The 26,322-nt window shown below is 38.7% G+C and overlaps 1 protein-coding gene across 1 annotated transcript in view; it reads right to left on the minus strand.

Annotated features, from left to right (window-relative positions):
- The window catches only part of CRPPA (CDP-L-ribitol pyrophosphorylase A), a 362,731-nt gene that overhangs the window by 324,461 nt on the left and 11,948 nt on the right, over nucleotides 1-26,322 (minus strand). The gene's annotated exons all lie outside the window — the stretch shown is intronic.

Raw genomic sequence — 26,322 nt, forward strand, 5'->3', positions numbered from 1 at the left:
GTGATACCTCATTGCGGTTTTGATTTGCATTTCTTTAATAATTAGTGATGTTGAGCACCTTGAAAAGATGAGCTTTTCAGCCATCTGTATATCTTCTCTGGAGAAATCTTTTTCTTTTAATATTGAGCTACTTGCGTGAGCTATTTGTGTATTCTAGAGATTAATCCCTTGTCAGTTGCTTCATTTGCAAGTATTTTCTCCTATTCTGAGGGTTGTCTTTTCATTTTGTTTATGATTTCCTTTGTTGCACAAAAAGCTTTTAAATTTTATTAGGTCCCATTTGTTTATTTTTGGTTTTACTTTTATTACTCTAGGAGGTGGAACCAAAAAGATCTTGCTGTGATTTATGTCAGAGTGTTCTGCCTATGTTTTTCTCTAAGAATTATACAGTATCCAGCCTTTAATCCATTTTGAGTTTATTTTTGTGTATGGTGTTAGGTAGTGTTCTAATTTCATACTTTTACATGGGGTTGTCCAGTTTTCCCAGCACCACTCAAAGACACTGTATTTTCTCCAGCATATATTCTTGCCTCCTTTGACAGAGATTAGCTAATCCAGCAATCCCACTTCTGAGCATATATCCGGAAAAAACTATAATTCAAAAAGGTACATGCACTCCAATGTCCACTGAAGCACTATTCACAATAGCCAGGACACAGAAGCAACCAAAATGTCCATCAACAGAGGAAAAGGTAAAGAAGATGCGGAACATATACACAGTGAAATGGTACTGAGCCATTAAAACAAGAAAGAAAGAATGCCATGTGCAGGAACATGGATGGACCTAGAGCGTGTCATACTGAGTGAAGTCAGACAGAGAAAGACAAATATTACATGACAGCGCTTACACGTGGAGTCTAAAAAAAGGGTACAAATGATTTTATCTACAAAACAGAAAGAGTTACAGATGTAGATAATAAATTTATGGTTACAAGGGAGTAAGGCAGAAGGGGAGGGATAAATTGGGAAGTTGGGATTAACATATACACACTATATGAAATAGATAACTAATAAGGACCTACTATATAGCACAGGCAGCACAGAGAACTCTATTCAATACTGTAATGACTTCTATGGGAAAAGAATCTAAAACAGAGTGAAGATACATATATATATATGTCTAATTCACTTTGATGTACACCTGAAACTAATATAACATTATAAATCAACTATACTCCAACAAAATAAAAAAAAAAAAAAGAGCAAACCCAACTTGTCAAGCTAGCACCTATTAGCAAAGGTTTTGGGTGACAAGACAGGAAAGGAATGTACACATGTACATAGTGTTTTTTAAGGAAAAAGACAGTTCTATTTCAACTACTTATAGTTCACTCTATGCCAGACTATGATATAACATTAAAAGAACATGAGATACACAAAATGTCACCAAGAGCTGTGCAGAGTCTCTTCCCAGCAAAACAACTATAACTAAAGAAAAGCATTTTTCAAAAACAACCATTTAAAGTCTTTGAAAATTGTCCTAAGGGCATTCAACAAATTAACATTTAAGAATCTCTCTTAAATCTTGGAAAGAATGAAGCCTGTGGGACTAGAACCATCATCAGTTTTTTCCTTCATTCCAAAACACCCAGCTCAGTGTGACTAAAGTTCCACTCAGAGTAGATGTGACCAAGAAGATAAGCCTCCCTGGACCCCTAGCTCCCAGTGGGAGGGGCAGAGAGCAGCATTGCCCAGCCCACTCAACTCCAGACACAAAGGCTCAGTTAACGACAAGTGTGGCCAAGAGGTGGTAAGGGAGTCCTTCTCCCACAGAGTCTCCAACAGCCTCCACCCACAGAGTGAAGACCTACCCCTTGCATGGTAGGTAGAGAACACTGGGGCCCTCATCACCCATGGCCCAGTTCACACAGAGGGCAGAGGTTCTGTGCTGGAAGAGAGGAGAGGAGTCTATGGCCTCCAGGCAGCACCTTACTCATGAAGAAGTGGTGTCGCTCAAACAGCATGCCTACCGATAGCCCCAAAACACAGGCATGGTGACTTTTCACAGGGAGAAAGACAAGCTCTAATAACAGACGACTATGAAGCTCGCCCCAAGGGAATTCACTTAATTGGAAGTGAGTGTGAGAAAGTTTAAGGATAAGTATACTCTCAAACAGAGATCAGCATGGTAAGCAATTAAGAGGAAGGTGATCGCTTCATGAGAGCAAAAAGCTGAACCATAGGCAAGCTAGTTTATCAGAGACAACCAGAACAAGAGACAGCTAACAAGAATCTCCCACCAATCCCTAGAGTAAGAGCAAACCTCAAATACTGGCTTCACAAACTACCCCTGCCAAGGGGCCAGAATTTAATTGGATGAAACCACAGGGTACCTTATGTACTGGGCATTGGTCCAAAGCAAAACAGTTAGCAGGCAATGAATGGAACTTGTCAGTTGGGTGTCAGAGGCAGGCAGTGTAACAAAGAGATCCGACTGCTAAAACCACTATCATTCTCTGATGACTAAACACACATCTAGAACTCCACCCTCTGAAGTGACTTCAGAGGTTTTGCCCCATACAGGAATAAGACTCTGACTTTTCTGGTTTATTTTAGTAGCCAAGAAAATAAGCTGTACAGAGATAGACAAAATACACTTTCTAAAATATATGTTTTTCAACAACAAAAAAATGGAAAGACATGCATCCAAACAGGAAGGTGAACCTATACAAAGAAAAAAAAAAAATCAAGGAACAGAAACTGCCTGTGAGAGGACCAGATATCACACTTAAGCAGGTAAGACGTCATGTATTACAAACATGTTCAAAGAACAAAAGGATACCATGTGTAAACAAAGTATGATGACCACTAAAATCCCATGGATGGAGGAGCCTGGTGGGCTGCAGTCCATGGGGTGGCTAAGTCGGACATGATTGAGTGACTTCACTTTCCCTTTTCACTTTCATGCATTAGAGAAGGAAATGGCAACCCACTCCAGTGTTCTTGCCTAGAGAATCCCAGGGACGGGGGAGCCTGGTGGGCTGCCATCTATGGGGTCGCACAGAGTCGGACACGACTGAAGTGACTTAGCTTGGCTTAGCTTAGTATCATCAATATTAAGAATAGATATCTTAAAAACTAAGTAACAATTTTAGAATTAAATGTAACTATCATGAAAAATTCACTAGAGAGGTTCAATAATAGATTTGAACTGGAAAATAACTGAATTTAAAGTTAGATCAATAGATTCTACAAAGAAAAAATGAACAGATTCACCGAGATATGCAGGACATCATTACAGACATTTCTGTAATAGGAGTACCAGAAGGAGAATAAAGGCAAGAAAGGAGCAGAAAAAATAAAGAAATTATGATTGAAAATTTCCCAAGGAAAACAATCTCCACACTCAAGGAGCTCAATATATTCAAAGCAGAATACACACAAAGAAATTTATATCCAGACACATCATAGTAAAAAATGAAAAAGCTAAAATTATAAGAAAAAATGTTGAAAGCAACCAGAGAAAAATCTTTTATCATTAACAAGAGAACACCAATAAGATTAACAACAGATTCTAATCAGAAACAATGGAAGCCAGGAGGCAGGTATAAAAACCTGTTAAACGTAAAGTCCAGCAAAATGAGCATTTACAAAAATCAGATCAAAATAACTTCTCAGAGCAAACAAGCAGATTTCATGTCTAGCCGATTCACCCTACAAACTTCAAGCTGAAAGAAAGCCAAGTGTGGACAGTAATTCAAATCCACGTGAAAAAAAGGCCACCACCATTAAAAAAAAAAGAAAAGAAAAAATGAATATAAATGCCTATTTCTCCTGTCTTCTGAGGTTTAAAAATAAACTGTATAAAATATATAAGTAACTGATCAACCTATAACATTGAAACATGTATTTGACAAAAACAGCATGAAAGATTAGCAAAAGTGTACTATAAGAAGAAAATAATGGTACCTTGAATCCATAGTAACAAGTGAAAACTGAAAATAGAAAACAAGAAGGTTAATATGACATTGGGCTTCCCAGGTGATGCCACGCCTTATAAATATAGCTCACCTTTCTTCTCAGCTTCTGTAACTGTTATAAAATAAAATGAGGTGAGAACAACAGTGGATTATTGTGTTTCTAACATACATGCGTCTAACACTAAATAGCACAAAAGGGCGGAAGAGGGAATAGAGCTATTTAAGGGTAACACTCCTGTATCTTCTTAGATTTTAGTTAGCATATATCTGGATTATGTTAAGATATATACTATAAGCCATGGAACAGTCACTAAGGATATAAAAGCTGAAATGAAAAAATAAGCAAATTAATGTTCCAATAGAAAATATTCTTTTAATATGAAAGAAAGCAGTAATGAGGAAAGACAAAGAAACAGAAAATAAACTGGCCAATGTAAACTCAAAAATATCAATAACATTAATTTTTAAGTGGATTAAACAATCTAAAGTCATACCGTCAAACTGGACTAAAAACCCAACCGTATGCTATGTATAGGAAACAAAAACTTGAGACTCAAAGATCAAAATACACTGAATACAGAAGGATGAAAAGGATATATATTGAGCTAACAGTAACCATAAGAAAGCTGAAGTAGCTATATCAGAAAAAAAAGAGATAAAATCCTTTTGTAATTAAAAAAGAAAGGGCAATCCAACAAAATATAAAAATTCATCTAACAGATCCCCAAGTACAGGAAGCAAAAATTGGTAGGACTTAAAGGAGAAATAAACAATCCAACCATTGGAGACATCAACATCCTACTTTCAATAAAGAGAACAACTAGGCATTATGGAAATAAGACTTGAAAAGCACTATAAACCAGCTATATCTAACATATCAAATACTCCACCAAGAGTATGTTCTTCTAAAGTATACATGGAGAATTCTCCAGATCAGACCAAATACTCAGCCATAAAAAAGACACAATAAATTTTTAAAAATTAGAGTCTAAGTCTAAGTCGCTTCAGTTGTGTACAACTCTGTGTTACCCCCATAGACGGTAGCCCACCAGGCTCCCCCGTCCCTGGGATTCTCCAGGCAAGAACACTGGAGTGGGTTGCCATTTCCTTCTCCAATGCATGAAAGTAAAAAGTGAAAGTGAAGTCGCTCAGTGGTGTCTGACTCTTCGTGATCCCATGGACTGCAGCTTACCAGGCTCCTCCATCCATGGGATTTTCCAGGCAAGAGTACTGGAGTGGGGTGCCATTGCTTTCTCCATTAAAAAAAAAAATTAAAAATTAGAGTCATATTAAATATGTTCTCTGACCTTAATAGTGAAGTTAAAAAACAGTAGTGCAGCCAAATGGTTGTCTGAGGAGGCCCTACAAATAGCTGAGAAGAGAAGAGAAGAGAAAGGCAAAGGAGAAAAGGAAAGATATAAGCATCTGAATGTAGAGTTCCAAAGAATAGCAAGGAGAGATATGAAAGCCTTCCTCAGCCATCAGTGCAAAGAAATAGAGGGAAACAATAGAATTGGAAAGACCAGAGATCTCACCAAGAAAATTAGAGATACAAAGGGAACATTTCAAGCAAAGATGGGCACAATTAAGGAGAGAAATGGTATGGACCTAACAGAAGCAGAAGATATTAAGAAGAGGTGGCAAGAACACACAGAAGAACTATACAAAAAAGATGTTCATGACCAAGATAACCAAAAGGGTGTGATCACTCACCTAGAGCCAGACATCCTGGAATGCGAAGTCAAGTGGGCCTTAGGAAGTGTCACTATGAACAAAGCTAGGGGAGGTGATGGCATTCCAGTTGAGCTATTTCAAATCCTAAAAGATGATGCTGTAAAAGTGCTACACTCAATATGCCAGCAAATTTGGAAAACTCAGCAGTGGCCACAGGACTGGAAAAGGTCAGTTTTCATTCCAATCCCAAAGAAAGGCAATGCCAAAGAATGTTCAAACAACTGCATAACTGCACTCATCTCACCCACTAGCAAAGTAATGCTCAAAATTCTCCACACCAGGCTTCAACAGTATGTGAACCATGAACTTCCAGATGGTTAACATGGATTTAGAAAGGGCAGAGGAACCAGAGATTAAATTGCCAACATCCGTTGGATCATCAAAAAAGCAAGAGAGTTCCAGAAAAACATCTACTTCTGTTTTATTGACTATGCCAAAGCCTTTGACTGTGTAGATCACAACAAACTGTGGAAAATTCTAAAAGAGATGGGAATACCAGAGCACCTGACCTGCCTCCTGAGAAATCTGTATGCAGGTCAAGAAGCAACAGTTAAAACGACATGGAACAACAGGCTGGTTCCAAATCGGGAAAGGAGTACGTCAAAGCTGTATACTGTCACCCTGTTTATTTAACTTCTATGCAGAGTACATCATGAGAAATGCTGGGCTGGATGAAGCACAAGCTGGAATTAAGATTGCAGGGAGAAATATCAATAGCCTCAGATACACAGATACCACCGTTATCGCAGATGGTGAAGAGGAACTAAAGAGACTCTTGATGAAAGTGAAAGAGGAGAGTGAAAAAGCCGGCTTAAAGCTCAACATTCAGAAAATGAAGATCATGGCATCTGGTCATTTATCTGGAGCAAATAAAACACAAACTCAAAGAGACCCACTCCTTTGTTCACTGTAGCATTACTCAGAATAGCCAAGACATGGAAACCTAAACGGCCACCATGAAAGGAAAGATGAAGAAAATGTAGAATACATACAATGGAATATTAATCAGCCATAAAAAGAATGAAATGCTGCCATTTTCAATGACATAGGAAGAACTCAAGGGCATTATGCTAAGTGAAATAAATCAGACAGAAAGACAAATACTGTATGATCCCACTATGTGGAACCTAACCAAAACAAAAAACAAAAACAGCTCATCAATACAGAGAACAAGCTGTTAGGAGGGAGGGGGCAAAATGTGTGAAGAAGTCAAAAGGTACAAACTTCCAGGTATGAAATAGGTTATGGGGATGTAATACAGTTAATACTATAACACATATTTAAAAGTTGCTAAAAGAATAGATCATTAAGTCTCTTCAGAAGAAATTCTGTAACTATGTATGGTGATACATACTGACTTATTGTGGTAATTTCTCAATGTATACAGATGTTGAAACATTATGTTGTATATCTGAATCCAGTATGCTGTATGTATACATCAAAAAATGTTTTAGAGAACCAAAAAGTAATGTGGGAATTAAGAACACAGCCACTAAACAACAGACTACTAAATGAATCAGAGAAGAAGTCACTGTGAAAATGATATTTCAGCTAAAGTATTTACAGCTAAGATTTTCCATATAAAAAAGACAGTTTCAAAATCAAAAACCTAACCTTCCACCTCAAGATACTGGAAAAAGAGAAAGGCTAAAGTTAACGGAGGCATAGTGAACATAAAAGCAGAAAATAGGAAAAGGAAAAAAACAAAACCACAAGTTGGTTCTTTGAAAAGATTTAACCACTTTTTTCTAGGTTAGCTAAAGGTTTGCAAAACTTTCAGGAGTGAAAGTGTTGACATTTCCACTAACCTTGTAGAAATAAGGAGTAAGAAAATTGCAAGTGTATTTTAACACATTAGCTTACAGATCCAATTACAATGTTCCAGAAAGACACAACCAAAATTACTTCAAAGATAGAAAATTTGAATAGACTTTTAATAAAATTAGGCATTTTTTAATTTCCCACAAAGAAAGCCCAGGCCCAGATGGCTTCACTGGTTATTTATAATAAAGAAAAAAAAAACTATAAACACCATTTCCTCACACTATCCCAAAAGGCAAAAAAGAAGAACACTTTCCAACACATTAAGTATTACCAAAACCAGAGACATCACCAAAAAGCCTAACCACAGATACATATTCCAGAAAAGTACCAAAAAAAAAAAAAAACACCCATAAAAGTCAAGAAAACAAACCAAATTTGGCAACAAGTAGTATTGTGTACCATGACCAAGTGGAATTTATCCCAAGAAATTAATATTAAACATACCAAAAAAAGATCAATGTAATATACCATGTTAATAGAATAAAGAACAAAAAGACACAACAACTCAATAGACTTAGAAAAAGTATCTGACAATATCCAACACTCCTTCATGAAAAAAGCCATGCAACTAACTAACAGCAGAGAACTTGCTCCATCTGATCAAGGGCATCTACAAAACATCCACAGTTGACATCATATTTAATGGTGTGATGACTCAATGTTTTCCCTTCAACATCAGCAACGAGGATGTCCACTGTTGCCACTTTCAATAAAAGTACTGGAAGTTCTCGTCAGGGCAGTTATGCAGGAAAATCTAATACAGGCATCCAAGAAAACTAAAACTGTCTTCATCTGCAGATGACCTAATCTTGTATACAGAGAATTCTAACGCATCCATTAAAAAAGTATTAGAACAAATAAACTAGTTCAGCAAGAATGCAGAGGACAAGATTAATACATAAAAGTATTTCTAAATATAAACAATGAACAATCCAAAAGTAATTCATTTGCAGTATCTTCAATAAGAACACTTAAAGAATATTTAACAAAAGTATAATATATTTAGATATAGTCAGTATGTGCAAAACATGCTAAGAACTACAAAAAATTTCCTACCTCTTATTGAAAGGCCAACATCTCCACATACTTACAGGCATCTATTCCTTCCCATGTAGATCTTCATACAATAGTCTGTCCTGCCTCAATTTTTATTCTTTTATTAAATTGTCTCCATTTTTTAGAGACAAATTGCTTAGAATACAAGCCATTTGTGACACTTTCCATCATTAAACCAGCCTTCCCTCGATCATACATCTGCCAGCTATTATCAAATTTCTCGACACCAGTTTAAAGCAAAACTCTTTCAAACAACTGTCTGTACTGTACTACTCCTTATCTGTAATTTCTCTCTCCTCCCATGCATGTTACTTTTATTAGGATTTTATCTCCACAACTCCACAAAATAAATTTTTCAAGCTCACAATGAACCTCCACATTGCTCTTTATCTTCTTGAGAATGTCTGTTCACTTGGTTTTCAGAAACCATTATCACCAAGGAAACCCTCTCATCTTTCCACACTTGAAATACTAGATCCTTAAATCCTCCTAAGTGGAGAGTACTTCCAGAGCTCAGACCTCAGACTCCCCTAGCTACATTCATTCCATAGGTGACCTCCTCAACCCTGTAGCTTCAAGTAGCAATACCATCTTACACTAGACCATGCAAATCTATACACCCAACCCAGAAAGTTCTCTTTAAATCTGGACTTGGACATCCAAATACCTGTATCTCTGTTCATTTCAAAATATACATCTGGACTATAAAATCAAAGTTCTGGTTTTACCCATACCACACACCCCAAACTGGCTCCTCAACACATTTTCCCATCTACATACACATCTATTCTTCTAGTTATTCTTACCAAAAACTTTGAAGGTCATTGTTTTTTCTGCTCTCTTACATTTCATCATGAATCCATCAGCACGACCTCAGTTTCAAGTATCACAAATCTGCCCAACTTTTCAGCTTCTACTGCCACAATCTGAATCCACGGCACCCATGTTCACTCTCTCAGATCCCACACATGAAGCAGTGATCATGAATGCATTATAGCTGCAGAGTCACATGAACAGGTTTCCACCAACATACTGTGCAAATAACGTGCCATCAAAATATATGTGAAACAGTTAAAAACCTGATGAATGTGTAAATTATACATCAACAAAAAATAAAACCTAACTAGTATGTTCTTTAGGGATACTTGCTACAAAACTGAACAAAAGGGCAAGAAAACAAACTTCAAGATAACGTTTATCTGTCTGGGAGAAGTAAGCACAACCAAGGCAGAGACAGAGTAACTAGTTGTGTTATATTTATTACACCACATGGTGTATCTCCAAGTGTCTGAAGTTCTCTGCATGTTTTCAGTATTTCTGAACAGAGGATTTCTAAGATGTGTATCTATGGACCCTCATTTTGATTACTGAAAACTAACATTAAGAGCAGAGATCATTCAGAACTTAGATGTCATTATGGTAGGACTGGTGTTTTCCAGAAATTACTAGGTTGTTTTCTATGGAAGCCAGAACATCAGTTAGAAAGTAACACAACATAAAGACAATTGAAAGCACAAGGTGGCCACCACCTTCCTAAGTCTCACTAAACAAAAGGCCCGTGAAAAGGGTAACAAGTGAAAATAACTCCTCTGCTGAAGTATGGGCAAAGTCAGTTGCCTTTAAAATACAACGGAAAAGTTTGTTATGAAACATACATACTGTCTCCGTGGGAATTAGCCTAATAAGCTCTGAATGGAAGCTTAACAGCTCAGCACCACAGTGATTACTTGCCTCTCAGGCTAATCTATCAAATATTTCCACATGTCAATGCATGGAAATCATCATAGATACAAATCATTCAATATGGAATAATGAACCCCACCTCTACAGTTTACTTTTAAAAGCAAAATTGAACAATGCTTATCATCCATCCACACAGCAGGTACTAACATGCATTCCTCCTCAGGCATCTGCTTTCAAGCTAATTATGATACTCTACAACAGAAACCCTGACTAGGTAATTACCATTTCAGTTAGCTGAGTTGTCTTTATTCAGAGACTACTTAATAAATGTTTATAGAATAACATCTTCAAAGCTGATCATTGTAAGTTATGAGATTTTTTTTTACTATTTAACATTTTTATAGTAGAATACTTCCAATCTCCTTTTACAAGGAAAGAATCTATAGTTTATTCAGTATAGAAATATAAATTTTAGGAAAATCTGTACAAATTGTCCTATCACTACAAAGTATCCCTAAACTTGAATATGCAACAAAAAGGAATAAGGGGCCCCCACTGAATACTAAACTTTGCTTCTGGAAAATTGGAGTAATACCATTTGTGTAAAACTTAATGTGATCAGAGATATACTTGGATATCCACTAAAGTTTAATTCCTAGGTATACTTATTTCCCCTTGGTCTATCCTTTCCAACTTCATTTTCAAATAATTAATTGAACAGATATACAAGGGCAAATATTTTCAGGTAATAAAACAAAACAAAGTCACCCACAAAGGCTTAATCTCCAAAATATACAAACAGGTCATACAACTCAATATCAAAAAAACAAACAACCCAATCAAAAAATGGGCAGAAGATTAAATACACATTTATCCAAAGAAGACATACAGATGATCAAAAGGCCCATGGAAAGATGCTCAACATCAATCATTATTAGAGAAATGCAAATAAAAACTACAATGAGGTATCACCTCACACAAGTCAGAATGATCCTTATCAAAAAGTTTACAAATAATAAATGCTAGGAAGGATCTGGGGGCTTCCCTGGTGGCTCAGCTGGTAAAGAATCTGCCTGCAATGTGGGAGACCTGGGTTCAATTCCTGGGTTGGGAGGATCCCCTGGAGGAGGGCATGACAACTCACTCCAATATTCTTGCCTGGAGAATCCTCATGGACAGAGGAGCCTGGTGGGCTACAGCCCATGGGATTGCAAAGAGTTGGACACGACTGAGTGACTAAGCACAGAGACGGTGTGGAGAAAGAAAGCCCTCCTACACTGTTGGTGGGAATGTAAATTGGTACAGCCACTGTGGAGAATAGTATGGACATTCCTTTAAAAAAAGAACTATCATATGATCCAGCAGTCCCACTTCTGGGCACATATCCAGAGAAAACCATAATTTGAAAAAATACATGCACCCCAGTGCTCACCCCAGTACTATTTACAACAGCCAAGACGTGGAAGGGACTGTGAATGTCCATGGACAGATGAATGGATAAAGACGATGTGGAATATATACATATAATGGAAAACAAGTCAGTCATAAGAAATAATGAAATAATGCCATTTGCAGCAACATGGATGAACCTTGAGATGATCATACTAAGTCAGAGAAAGAAAAATATCATATGATATCATTTATATGTGGATTCTAATAAATAATACAAATGAACTTATTCACAAAACAAACACACTCACAGACTTTGAAAACAAACTTATGGTTCCAAAAGGGAAAAGGTGGTTGGGGAGGGATAAATTAGGAGGTTGGGATAAACATATACACACTATGATATATAAAACAATCAACAAAGGACCTACTGTATAGCACAGGGAATTCTACTCAATACTCTGTAATAACCTATATGGAAAAAGAATGTGAATAATAATATATGTATAACTCAATCACTTTGCTATATGCCTGAAACTACCACAACACTGTAAATCAACTATACCCCAATATAAAACAAAAATTAAATAAAACAGTCTAGAACACATTGCATAAAATTATAAAACTGGGTAAAGTGTATTCTCAATATACATACATATTAACTTCAGCAGAACTTCCAAAGTGTTGTTCATCACTGCTAAATAATCATGCTGCATAGTTCTAAGAGATTCCACATACAACCCATGCCAAAGTTTATTATTTAAATTCCACTGTTTCTCTTCAGATTAACATTTTTCTAACAAAAATTAATGCCACTGACTATCCTACAGCACGTGGACTTCAAAAAATAAAGAATTATCTTACTCAAAATGTCTATCATGCTAACATTGAGAAACCTTGTGCCTGGTTGATATTCAAATATGTCCCGGAGCCTGGTTTCAGACACAAAAATCCTTGTTTTACATATTGCAAAAATTCAGTACAGGAAGTATAGGAGACCTTGTTTTATGAGAAAAGATAAACCATAAACCAGGTCAGAAAAGTTCCCAGGCAGTCATACCCCTTAGATAAACACTCTTTCCACAAATAGGTCTGCAGAGATGTGGCAAGCAAAAAATCAGTGCCAAAACCCTAATTTCACAGAAACTTGGAGGCAAGGATGGGGGACGGCAGGAACACGGGGATTTCAAGAGAAGCGATGACGCCTACTGCCAGGGAAGAGAAAAGTTAAAAGCACACAAAATATATATCCCCTATTTCCTGTGGCTCACATACCATACTAACAGTCAAGTCCAGTGAGTCCTGTTCCCTGGACATCTTAGTACTATCTTCTTCCCTATCCATTTCATTTGGCTTTAAGAGACTTCGGCATTATTCAGCTGCTTCATTACTATAGATCCCAAACTAACTTCAGCTCCCTTCAACTCTTCCTTTAGTCACCCTACCAAACCAGGCAGACAGTCATCCTTGTAGAATTCAAGTCTTATCATTCCCTGCTCAAAACTCAGTGGCTCCCTCTCACCTATGGATAAAATCCAAGGAAAGGAATCAGTGAGGATTAGTGAATGCCAATCTGCAATGATTCCAGAGACACTGAAAAAGACAAATTGAAGTGGTTCTATCCAGTTGAACAGGGCAGGTCTGGAATTCAGAAGCAAGAAGCCCAAGAATAAGAGAGATTTGGGCCAATGTTTCTGTGGGAGTTAAAACAAGTGCATACAGATGTGTGTACCCATCAAAATAATAGTCTTAGAGGGCCGGTCCTAAGATGGCGGAGGAATAGGACGGGGAGACCACTTTCTCCCCAACAAAGTCATCGAAAGAACATTTGAAAGCTGAACAAATTCTACGAAACAACTTCTGAATACTGGCAGCGGACACCAGGCACCCAGAAAGGGAGCCCATTGTCTTTGAGAAGGAGAAAATATAAAGTATAAAAAGAGAGACAGAGTTAGGGACGGAGACCTGTCCAGGAGAGGGAGTCATAAAAGAGAAGAAGTTTCCAAACACCAGGACACCCTCTGACTGGCCGGTCTGTGGGGAGTTTTGGAATCTCAGAGGGCAACATAACTGGGAGGAAAAATAAATACATAAAACCCACAGATTACGTGCCTAATGGCAACTCCCAGCAGAGTAGCCCAGACGCTCACATCCACCACCAGCAAGCAGGGGCTGAACAGGGAGGTGCCGGCCGCATTGCTTAGGGTAAGGACTGGGCCTGAATGCCCTGAGGGCAATCTGAGGGAGCTAAGGTGAGATAGCAACTCAAACTGTGGGATAGCCAGAGAGAGAGAGAGAGAAAAAAAAAAGAGAGAGAGAGAGAGAACTTTCCCCTGAAAGGCCTTAACCTAAGGCACTATCAGGCCATTCACAGAACAAAGGAAAATACCAGAAGAGAGCTAGCCAGCTGTGGACCAGCCCATCCCCTACGAGAGAAAGGCAGGCGGGCGACAGCCAGAGCTGGAAGGCAAGGGGCAAACTCGGCCCCAGAAACGGCATCCTCCATCAGACTGCGAGCAGGCCCCCAGCTGCTAACCAAGTCTTCTAGGGATCCTGGACAGCTGACATCCACCAGGAGGGTCACAGCCAGAGATCAGCTCCCCAGAGGAGACACATGGCACACCCGAGATGGTACTCCCGCTGCGCACCCAGGAAACTGAGCGGCAGGGACGGGGGAGGCGAGAAGAAGCACCGCACCTAGGGAGAGTGCACTTGCCAAGCACCTGATCACCTGAGCTGCTCAGACCTGGGAAGGCCACAAAACAAGGCCCAACGAGTCTGCGCCTTTGTGGAGTACCCGAGAAGACCTGGGAAGTGTACGCAACCCAGGGCCCGCTTTAGACAGTTCCCCTGCAGAGCAACCCGGAGCCTGAGCAGTGTAGACCAGGAAAGCACACACACCATGAGTGGGAGCAAACCCAGTGTGGCCCAGACACTGCGAGCACTCCCCACACAGTGTGGCCCAGACACTGCGAGCACTCCCCACACACCCTAGTGATATTTATTTGCAGTGTTCCTCCCTCCCCACAGCACAACTGAACAAGTGAGCCTAAATAGGTGACCACTTTTGCCTCCTTGTGTCAGGGCAGAAGTTAGACACTGAAGAGACTTCCCCACTAAAGAGAGGGAACCTCTTTGGAAGTGACAGGTGTAACAGATTAAAACCCTGCAATTAGCACGACTACATTGGAAGGGGCCTATAGATCTTGAGCAGTGTAAGCTGGAACAAGGAACTATCTGAAACTGGACTGACCCCACACTGTCCACAACAGCTCCAGAGAAATTCCTAGATATATTTTTACTATTATCATTTTTTAAATTTTTTAGTTGTTTTTTTAATTTTTAAGTCCTCTATTATACCTTTAATTTCCATTTTTATAACCTACTATTACCTTGCAAAAAAAAAGACCTTTTTAAAGCAAATTTCATAGATATTTTTTTATAATATTTGTGATTTGGGGTTTTTTTTAATATTGTATTTTTGAGAGTCTAACCTCTCCTCTAGATTTTTAATCTTTGCTTTTTGGTATTTGTTATCAATTCTGTACCTTTAAGAAGGCAATCTTCAGTACCCATTTTTACTTAGGAGTGTGATTACTGGCTTGATTGCCTTCTCCCACTTTTGACTCTCCTTTTTCTCCCCTAGGTCACCTCTATCTCCTCCCTCCCCCTTCTCTTCTCTACCCAACTCTGTGAATCTCTTTGGGTATTCTGGGCTGTGGAGAACACTTAAGGAACTGATTACTGGCTGGATCTGTCTCTTTCCTTTTGACACCCCCCTCTTCTCTTCCTGGTCACCTCTATCTCCTGCCTCCCTCTTCTCTTCTCTATGTAACTCCATGAACCTCTCTGGGTGTTCCAGGCTGTGGAGAGCCCAGAGGGATTTGCTTACTGGCTAGACTGCTCTCTCCCCTTTGATTCCCCCTCTTCTCCTCCTGGTCACCTCTGTCTCCCTCTTCCCTCTTCTCTTCTCCATGTAACTCAGCGAACCTTTCTGGGTGTCCCTCAATGTGGAGAATCTTTTCTCCATTAACCTAGATGTTTTATCATCAGTGGTATATGGATGGTGAAGTCTTGAGGCTACTATAAGAATAAGACTGAAAACCAGAGGCAGGAGGCTTATGTCCAAAACCTGAGAACACCAGAGAACTCCTGACTCTAGGAAACATTAATTGATAAGAGCTCATCCAAAAGCCTAATAGCTATCCAGAAACCAGGCTCCACCCAAGACCCAACAAGTTCCAGAGCAAGACATACCACACAAATTATCCAGCAATGCAGGAACATAGCCCTGAACTTTAATATACTGGCTGCCCAAAGTCACACCAAACCCATAGACATCTCAAAAGTCACTAATGGACACTTCATTGCACTCCAGAGAGAAGAAATCTAGCTCCACCCACCAGAACACCAACGCAAGCTTCCCTAACCAGGAAACCTTGACAAGCCACTCGTCCAACCCCACCCACAGGGAGGAAGCTCCACAATAAAGAGGAACCACAAACTGCCAGAATACAGAAAGACCACGCAAAACACAGCAATCTAAACAAGATGAAAAGGCAGAGAAATACTCAGCAGGTAAAGGAACATGATAAACTCCCACCAAACCAAACCAAAGAAGAGGAGATAGGGAGTCTACCTGAAAAAGATTCAGAATAATGATAGTAAAAATGATCCAAAATCTTGAAAACAAAATGGAGTTACAGATAAATAGCCTGGAGACAAGGATTGAGAAGATGCAAGAAATGTATAAGAAGGACCTAGAAGAAATAAAAAAGTCAATCAATAATGAATAATGCAATAAATGAGATCAAAAACACTCTGGAGGGAACCAACAGTAGAATAACTGAGGCAGAAGATATGATAGTGGAAATAAATGAAGCAGAGAGAGAAAAAAGGAATTAAAAGAAATGAGGACAATCTCAGAGACCTCCAGGACAACATGAAACGCTCCAACATTCAAATTATAGGAGTCCCAGAAGAAGAAGACAAAAATAAAGGCCATGAGAAAACACTTGAGATAATAGTTGAAAACTTCCCTAAAATGGGGAAGGAAATAATCACCCAAAGATAGTATGGTACTGGCACAAAGACAGAAATATAGATCAATGGAACAAAATAGAAAGCCCAGGGATAAATCCATGCACCTATGGACACCTTACCTTTGACAAAGGAAGCAAGAATATACAGTTGAGAAAAGACAATTTCTTTAACAAGGGGTGCTGGGAAAACTGGTCAACCACTTGTAAAAGAATGAAACTAGAACACTTTCTAACACCATACACAAAAATAAACTCAAAATGGATTAAAGATCTACATGTAAGACCAGAAACTATAAAACTCCTAGAGGAAAACATAGGCAAAACACTCTCCAACATAAATCACAGCAGGAACTTCTATGACCCCCCTCCCAGAATAATGGAAATAAAAGCAAAAATAAACAAATGGGTCCTAACTAACATTAAAAGCTTCTGCACAACAGAGGAAACTATAAGCAAGGTGAAAAAGCCTTCGGAATGGGAGAAAATAATAGCAAACGAAGCAATGGACAAAGAATTAATGTCAAAAATATACAAGCAGATCCTGCAGCTCAATTCCAGAAAAATAAATGACCCAATCAAAAAATGGGCCAAAGAACTAAACAGACATTTCTCCAAAGACGACATACAGATGGCTAACAAACACATGAAACGATGCTGAACATCACTCATTATCAGAGAAATGCAAATCAAAACCACAATAAGGTACCATTTCACGCCAGTCAGAATGGCTGCTCTCCAAAAGTCTACAAACAATAAATGCTGGAGAAGGTGTGGAGAAAAGGGAACCCTCTTACACTGTTGGTGGGAATGCAAACTAGTACAGCCACTATGGAGAACAGTGTGGAGATTCCTTAAAAAAAAACTGGAAATAGAACTGCCATATGACCCAGCAATCCCACTGCTGGGCATACACACAGAGGAAACCAGAATTGAAAGAGACACGTGTACCCCAATGTTCAACACAGCACTGTTTATAATAGCCAGGACATGGAAGCAACCCAGATGTCCATTGGCAGATGAACGGATAAGAAAGCTGTGGTACATATACACAATGGAGTATTATTCAACCATTAAAAAGAATCATTTGAATCAGTTCTAGTGAGGTGGATGAAACTGGAGCCTATTATACAGAGTGAAGTAAGTCAGAAATAAAAGTACCAATACAGTAATACTAATGCATATATACGGAATTTAGAAAGATGGCAATGATGACCCTATATGTGAGACAACAAAAGAGACACAGATGTATAGAACAGACTTTTGGACTCTGTGGGAGAAGGCATGGGTGGGATGATTTGAGAGAATAACATTGAAACATGTATATTATCATATGTGAAACAGATCGCCAGTCCAGATTCGACACATGAGACAGGATGCTCAGGGATGGTACACTGGGATGACCCTGAGGGATGGGATGGAGAGGGAGGTGGGAGGGGGGTTCAGGATGGGGAACACATGAACATCCACGGCTGATTCATATCAATATATGGCAAAACCCACTACAATATTGTAAAATAATTAGCCTCCAATTAAAATAATTTTAATTTTTTAAAAAAATTTTTAAAAATAGTCTTACAAAGTTACATGTTCCATGATTCCATATATGGAATTCTAGAAAAGACAAAAATAAAGGAGCAGAGAACACATCAGTGGTTGACAGGAGTTATTAGAGGAACAAGGGTCTGAATAGTAAAGAGAACAAGAGGAAATTCTCTAGAATGTTAGAACAGTTCTGTGTCCTACCTGGGGTTGTGATTACAAGAATCTTTACAGATGTGTTAACACTCTCATTGTACATTCCCCCAAGGTGACAAATGTAGATTTAAACAATATAAATATTCTATCACACATAGATTTAAACAATATTAAGTATTACGGGCATGATTTAGATTGCTCAGCAATACTTTGTTCCATGAAAATAAAACTTAAAGAAACCTTATTTAAAGAGTGGGAAGGAGTATCTGAAAAGCGAGTGATCAAAAAAAAAGGAAAAGAGTAAAGTCATAGAAGCCAAGGCAGGGGCAAGAATTCCAAGAAGAGCTAGTTAATACTATCAAGTTTAAGACATTCTCTATACACTGTGTCCTCTAAAGCTCAACTCTCATGTCAGTCATTTGGAGTTAGCATAAATGCATGGTTCACAGCCAGACTGCCATTACTTCAGACAGCAGTGGGGTGCCCCAGGCCACCAACACTTCTGACCAACTGACTCCAAATCCAAGAGGTTCCCACAACTCCTATTAAGTTCAGTAATTCACTAGAATTACTCAGAGCTCAGGAAAATGCTTATTGGATTAATATAATATGGTTATGATGACTTCCATTACAGTTTTATGACAAAGGACACAAATCAGACTAGATCAGTGAAGAGACACATGGGTGAGACCTGGGAAGACCAGAACACAGAGCTTCTGTGGTGCCCTCTCCCCTATACACTCAGGCAGCACCACATTTCCAGCATATCACTGTTCACCAACCAAGTGGCTCCTCCGTGTGCTTTGATATCCAGAGTTTATTGGCACTTCACTCCCTAAGCATGACTGACTGAACCATTGAGCGTGTGACTGAGTTCTGTCTCCAGCAGTATTCCTCTCACCCTGGAAGCCCAGCTGGTTCAAAGCCCCAGGGGTCTTTTTGATAACCAGCTTCTATCCTGAGTCATCTCATCTCATTAGCATCAGCTCAGATGAGATCCAAAGGGCTCATGAAAAACGAAGACTCTTGACAAATTTAAAGGATTTACTCTCCCTGCAAGGAACCAGGGACAAAAGCCAGTTGAACTCCTTACTATACAACAGACTAAATGTATTTAATCAGGAACTGGAAAGTTACAGTGATTTTAGAATAGTCAGAGGACAAAGGGGCCAGACTGCAAAGCACTGAGAAGTAAATTGGAGATGAATCAACAGAAGCAATAAATGTAATTTGTTACTATAAGTTGATTAGGGAGAAGAGGATAAAACATCATTAGAGATGCAAAAGCAGAGGGCTTGGGAAAGAAACATATGCTAGTAACTAAACATCATCCCTCAGGAGCAAGTATTTCAGGGGTTGCTGTACGGATAGCAATGAACTGAAAATGAGACCCTTACTGGCAGTTCTTAGAGTATATGTAATAACTAATTAATTCTTTTAAAAAGGATTCTTCCTATATCTTTATTTTTCAGTGTTCCAATTTACTCTTCTAACGTACCCTTTATAACAATGTCCTTAAAACTACATCCATTTGTGCGTGTTAAATTGCTTCAGTTGTGTCCAACTCTTTGCAACCCCATGGACTCTAGCCCACCAGGCTCCTCTGTCCATGGGATTCTCCAGGCAAGAATTCTGGAGTGGGCTGCCATGTCCTTCTCCAGGGGATCTTCCCAACTCAAGAGATGGAACTCAGGTTATCTCCTGTGTCTCCTGCATTAGCAGGCAGGTTGGCTCAGACAGTAAAGCGTCTGTCTATCAATGTGGGAGACCTGGATTCGATTCCTGGGTCGGTTAAAATTCCCTGGAGAAGGAAAAGGCAACCCACTCCAGTACTCTTGCCTAGAAAATCCTATGGACGGAGGAGCCTGGTGCAGGCTACTATCCATGGGATCACAAAGAGTTGGACACGACTGAGCGATTTCACTTCACTTCTTTACCACTAGTGCCACCTGGAAAGTCCCCTTATAACTACATCTCTTGATTTAAAATCATGCAGAAATATACAAGTACTTCATACTTTTAAAGGACTTCTATTTTGGCAATATGGAGACCTTACAAAATCTATTACAATTCTTTAAATGAAGAAACCATAAACAGCTTTTTCTAAGTGATTTTTAAAACTGCCTTTTTAGAAATGAAATTTAAACTATGACCTAAAACTAACATAATAACAGCCAGAGGCCAAGGAAGTAAGATAGCAGAGAGTCTTGGGTTAAAAAGAGGCATTAGTTTTAAAAAATGAGAAGTAATGAGGAATTGGATCTTGAGTCTCTGCTACTTGCTTCCTTAGAATCGTAGCCTCAAAGATCCATGAGAAGCTATCAGTTTAGTTTAGTCACTCAGTTGTGTCTGACTCTTTGTGACCCCATGCAGCACACCAGGCTTCCCTGTCCATCACCAACTCTCAAGAGTTTACTCAAACTCACGTCCATTGAGTTGGTAATGCCATCCAACCATCTCATCCTCTGTCGTCCCCTTCTCCTTCCACCTTCAATCTTTCCTGGCATCAGGGTCTTTTCCAGTGAGTCAGTTCTTCACATCAGGTGGCCACAGTATTGGAGTTTCAGGTTCAGTCCTTCCAATGAATATACAGGACTGATTTCCTTTAGGATGGACTGGTTGGATCTCCTTGCAGTCCAAGAGACTCTCGAGACCAACTCTCACATCATACATGACTACTGGAAAAACCACAACTCTGACTAGATAGACTGTTGACCAAGTAATGTCTCTGTGTTTTAATATGCTGTCTCAGTTGGTCATAGTTTTTCTTCCAAGGAGCAAGCATCTTTTAACTTCATGGCTGCAGTCATCATCTGCAGTGAGTTTGGAGTCCAAGAAAATAAAGTCAGTCACTGTTTCCATTGTTTCCCCATCTATTTGCCATGAAGTGATGGGACCGGATGCCATGATCTTCGTTTTCTGAATGTTGAGTTTTAAGCCAACTTTTTCACTCCTCTTTTCTCTTTCATCAAGAGGCTCTTTATATCCTTTTCATTTCCTGTGATAAGGGTGGTATCACCTGCATATCTGAGGCTATTGATATTTCTCCTGGCAATCTTGATTCCAGTTTGTGGTTCATCCAGCCCAGCACTTCACATGATGTACTCTGCATATAAGTTAAACAAGCAGGGTGACAATATACAGCCTTGACGTACTCCTTTCCCGCTTTGGAACCAGTCTGTTGTTCCACATCCAGTTGCTTCTTGACCATACAGACTTCTCAGGAGGCAGGTAAGGAGGTCTGGTATTCCCGTCTCTTGAATTTTCCACAGCTTGTTGTGATTCACACAGTCAAAGGCTTTGGCATAGTCAATAACGCAGAAATAAATGTTCTTCTGGAACTCTCTTACTTTTTCAATGATCCAACAGATGGCAATTTGATCTCTGGTTCCTCTGCCTTTTGTAAATCTAGCTTGACCATCTGGAAGTTCACGGTTCATGTACTACTGAAGCCTGGCTTGGAGAATTTTGAGCATTACTTTGCTAGGGTGTGAGATGAGTGCAATTGTGCGGTAGTTTGAACATTCTTTGGCATTGCCTTTCTTTGGAATTGGAATGAAAACTGACCTTTTCCAGTCCTGTGTCCACTGCTGAACTTTTCAAATTTGCTGGCATATTGAGTGCAGCACTTTTACAGCATCATCTTTTAGGATTTGAAATAGCATTTAAAGAGCAGACTGTAGTCAAAGCAAAGACAATACAGCAAAATTGTCTGTCCTGGATTGGGGTCAGGGTGGGGCAGGGGAGCAAGCGAGCTGGGTGTGGGAGTAGTCTCCTGTAAGTAGTAGTAGTGTCCTCAAAGTAGTGTTCCCTGGTGGCTCAGTGGTAAAGAATCTGCCTGCAATACAATGCAATGTAGGAGCGGATGCTGCTGATAAGTCGCTTCAGTCATGCCCCACTCTGTGCGACCCCATGGACTGCAGCCTACCAGGCTCCACCATCCATGGGATCTTCCAGGCAACAGTACTGGAGTGGGTTGCCATTGCCTTCTCCACAATGCAGGAGACATGGGTTCAATCCCTGGATCAGGAAGATGCCCTGGGAAAGGAAATGGCAATTCACTCCAATATGGGTCACCAAAGAGTCAGACACGAATTAGCAATTAACAACAATGTCTACAAAATCTCAACCCCCAAATTGCCCAAAGTTGCTAATATATTGGAAAAGTCCTTGGGATCCCTGGCAGAGGGAACACAAATTCACATTTCAGAAACATACCTTTATCCCATGTCCAAAGGATTCCTATTCAGAGTCCTGCCAAACATGGGCTTCACAGTACAAATTGCAAAAGAGGACACAAATCATGAATAAAAGTGAATAGAATTGAAGAGAATTAAACTATCAAGAATTACTGTTGTTATCTACAATGTATAAAATATGTTTAAATATTGAAAAGCAAAATAGAAAAAGACTAATCACATTTTAAACATGTATAGAACTCCTAGAAATTGATAATTAATACAATTGCAAAAATACTTTAGGAAGAGATTAAAGCTAAAGAATGGAAGAGAAAACTGAAATTACCCAGGAGGCAGCCCACAAGAACAAATTGAAAGTATTAACAAGTTGAGACATGAGGACAAGAAAAGGTTTATCCTACATAGATGTATAAGGAGAAAAAGCAGCAAAAGAGGGAAAAAGCTGTCAGGTGGCAAATGGTACAAGGTCAATATTCAATAGGATAATCACTCAGGATTTTCTAAAATTCATTTTAAATAAAATGTAAAATTCATAAAGAACAATAAATCCAAAGCATAGGGGAAAAAAAATTGTATCTTAACATACTAGAGACACTGCATAATAGCTTAAAAATTCTTACATGCAACCAGACAGAAAAGGAATATTACTTTCAAGGGATACCATTATATTCATTAGCAGAGTTCACAAAAGGTGTATTATAGTCAGGAGATAATGACATAATGTATTTTCAAGGTACCAGGGGAAAAAAAGAGCTATACACTTAGAATTTTATGACCAACTATCAAAAGTAAAAAAACTAAAAGTAAAAGAAAATAAAAGAAAAGCAAAAGAAATTATTAACATCTGCCCTACTAAAGTCATCTTGCCTCTACGGAACCCAAGAACAAGAACACGGCATATACAAATAAAAGAAAGGAACTGGTATCCTGGCAACACTTCTGAGCCCCCATATGCAGACAACCTAATTTCACCCTTAATTTGGAGAATCTTAGTCTCTTAAAGTAATACATCACCATTAATTCGGATTTTAAACCAAAATGTAATGTAAGTTAAAACATCAGTTATCTTAAGCCTGTATACCCACCAAGTGTCTGTCACATCCTCAGAAAATCATTCAGGAGGTGATTTATCTCAAGGGACCTTTGGGAAGGGCTTGAAAATTAAGAGGGAAAAAAACAGGTGATCACTTAAACACAATTTAAAATAACAAAGGAGAATGAGTTCAAAGGAATCCCAGGCAAACAATTGTCAAGGTGTTCCAAGAAAAATCTTTGATTCAGACTGGGCTTCTGCAATTTACCTTAGGTTAAAAACGATGCCAATTCTTCCCCCCAATTCAAGAACTTCAACTACTAATAGTGTAAGTCTCAATTAATTGCTGTTCTGTTTTTTTTTTTTATTAAAATTTAGAACAGTGTAGGAGAGGTGACAGGAAATAATGTCTCAGTTTCCTGAGGCTATTTATTGGGTCATTGTCCTCAACCTTCTAAGGAAATTACAATGAGCAAAATAAATTGCCCAGTCGAAAAGTGTACTGCTTAAAGCAAACTATTCTTGAGTAGCAGAAACTAGCTTTTGATTGCCCTTGAGCTCTTTTACAACTCTCATAAATTATAGGTAACTGACAGTAAATCAAAAATCATTGCTGCCTATACACTTGCCAATAGATTTTGCCCAGTTCATCTGGCACCCCACACCCCAAAAATACAGCTTTGTCTATTTGCGAATTCATTTCAACATTCCTTTATTCCACATAAATTTGTTCTTCTGTGGACTGTAACATCTGTCTGGTTCCTGATGGCAGTAAAATCCTTAACATCCTTATATTTTTATGAAAATAATTTTACACTCGTGAAAATTATCCCTTAACACCAACAAAAACAATGCTGTATTTCTTAAGAGACCAAACTTCTGACGTTTTCTTAAATTCGTTGTAAAGATTTTGCTTTAAACCAACTTCTTAATGTCATCAGAAAGTTTCAGATTTAATTAAAATACAATTTACTTTACTTAGAATGCATAATGAGATTGAATCTTACAAGTTATATTCTGATTAACACACTTAAGAAAATTAGAGTCTAAAAGGAATTCTAACAAATCTGCAACTAACAAGAAACCACTAACTGCTCCACATTTTTATATTTTATTGGTCACCTGTTTTTTAATCACCTGTTACATGACATTCTCAGCACATTAATTGGCTCAAAATAATATTTTGCCTTTCAGATACATTACCAAAAGGATCACTTTATAAACAATATTAGAAATTCTCTGAATACTCAAAAAAATCCAAATGTTTGATCTTCACAGTGAGTTTAAGTGATAATTTTCCAAAAGGTAAATAAGCAAAGAGCCATAATTTTATTTGTACTATGGTATGCATTAGACTTTGTATCTGCCCAAATTACATAGACTTTCCTAAGAACTTCTGTAAAGTTTTACTCAAATTCGTAAGAGTTATAAATCTTTGGTCCTTTCATTTCTCCTTGTCACCCCTGTACCTGACCACATTGCTTCTACCACAGTCACAGAGCACGGAGAAGAGCAAGAGCTCACAGAAAACACAAGAGCCAGGAGACAGTGTTGTGGTCACTAATGTTCCTGCAACGTAATTGTGACTACATCAAAATGCCACCTAGAAGTTGTACTGAAGATAAGAGAAATGTTTCATGTTACCTATGGAACTCTTACATACATCTAAATTGTAAAGAAATTCATGTTGGAGAGAGAATAAGGAGCAATTTCCTAAAAATGAAAATCCAAATACATATAGATAACTAAACAGAAATCAGAGACTGTCTTTACCAACTCAGTATTTTATAACTTCCTGCCCACCCAGATGGCTAAAAAGCCTGCAGTGACTCCTTCTGTTGGGTCTACAATCTTTGGAGGAAACTATTGTCTTAGATACTGTTATTATTACAGTAATACCACTTTAAATATTTAGGACTTTACTACTGCTGCTGCTGCTGCTGCTGCTAAGTCACTTCAGTCCTGTCCGACTCTGTGCGACCCCACAGACGGCAGCCCACCAGGCTCCCCCGTCCCTGGGATTCTCCAGGCAAGAACACTGGAGTGGGTTGCCATTTCCTTCTCCAACGCATGAAAGTGAAAAGTGAAAGTGAAGCCGCTTAGTCATGTCCAACCCTCAGCGACCCCATGGACTACAGCCGTCCAGGCTCCACCATCCATGGGATTTTCCAGGCAAGAGTACTGGAGTGGGGTGCCATTGCCTTCTCCAAGCACTTTACTAGGGGGTCGCAGAGAGTCAGACATGACTGAGCGACTGAACTGAATTGATGCAGTTAATATATATATAATTTCCAATTCTAAAAGCAACCTTACAAATTAGCATCTATATTTTTAGAAGGAAAATGAGCTCAAAGAAGTTGAGAAAGTTGAACATACCATACTACTAATAATTAGAAAAGCAGAATTGGGCCTAAGTCTGTTCAACTCCACAGCCTATTTCTATTATACTATACCAAGTCTGGGCCATAAATTTTCACTAAGTCTCAAATTCAGACCACCAACTTAAGTTTATTAACTACTATGCTCTTTATAGGATTTTAGCCTATTAGTCTAAAAAAAAACAAGTATGTCCCAAAGATTACAAGAGGCCTTCTGCTATCCTGTGTTTATTTTGGTGAAACAGAAGTGAACACAGCATTTTGTCATCCTAAGATTATTCATTTTAGGGGATGTAAAAATCCTGCCTGGCTGTTTGTGCCAGAAAATAAACCACTTTTGCAGACTGAAAAATTGACTGAAATGAGCCA

The sequence above is a fragment of the Oryx dammah genome, unplaced genomic scaffold, assembly GCF_014754425.2.
Source record: "Oryx dammah isolate SB20612 unplaced genomic scaffold, SCBI_Odam_1.1 HiC_scaffold_18, whole genome shotgun sequence".
Classification (NCBI taxonomy): Eukaryota; Metazoa; Chordata; class Mammalia; order Artiodactyla; family Bovidae; genus Oryx; species Oryx dammah.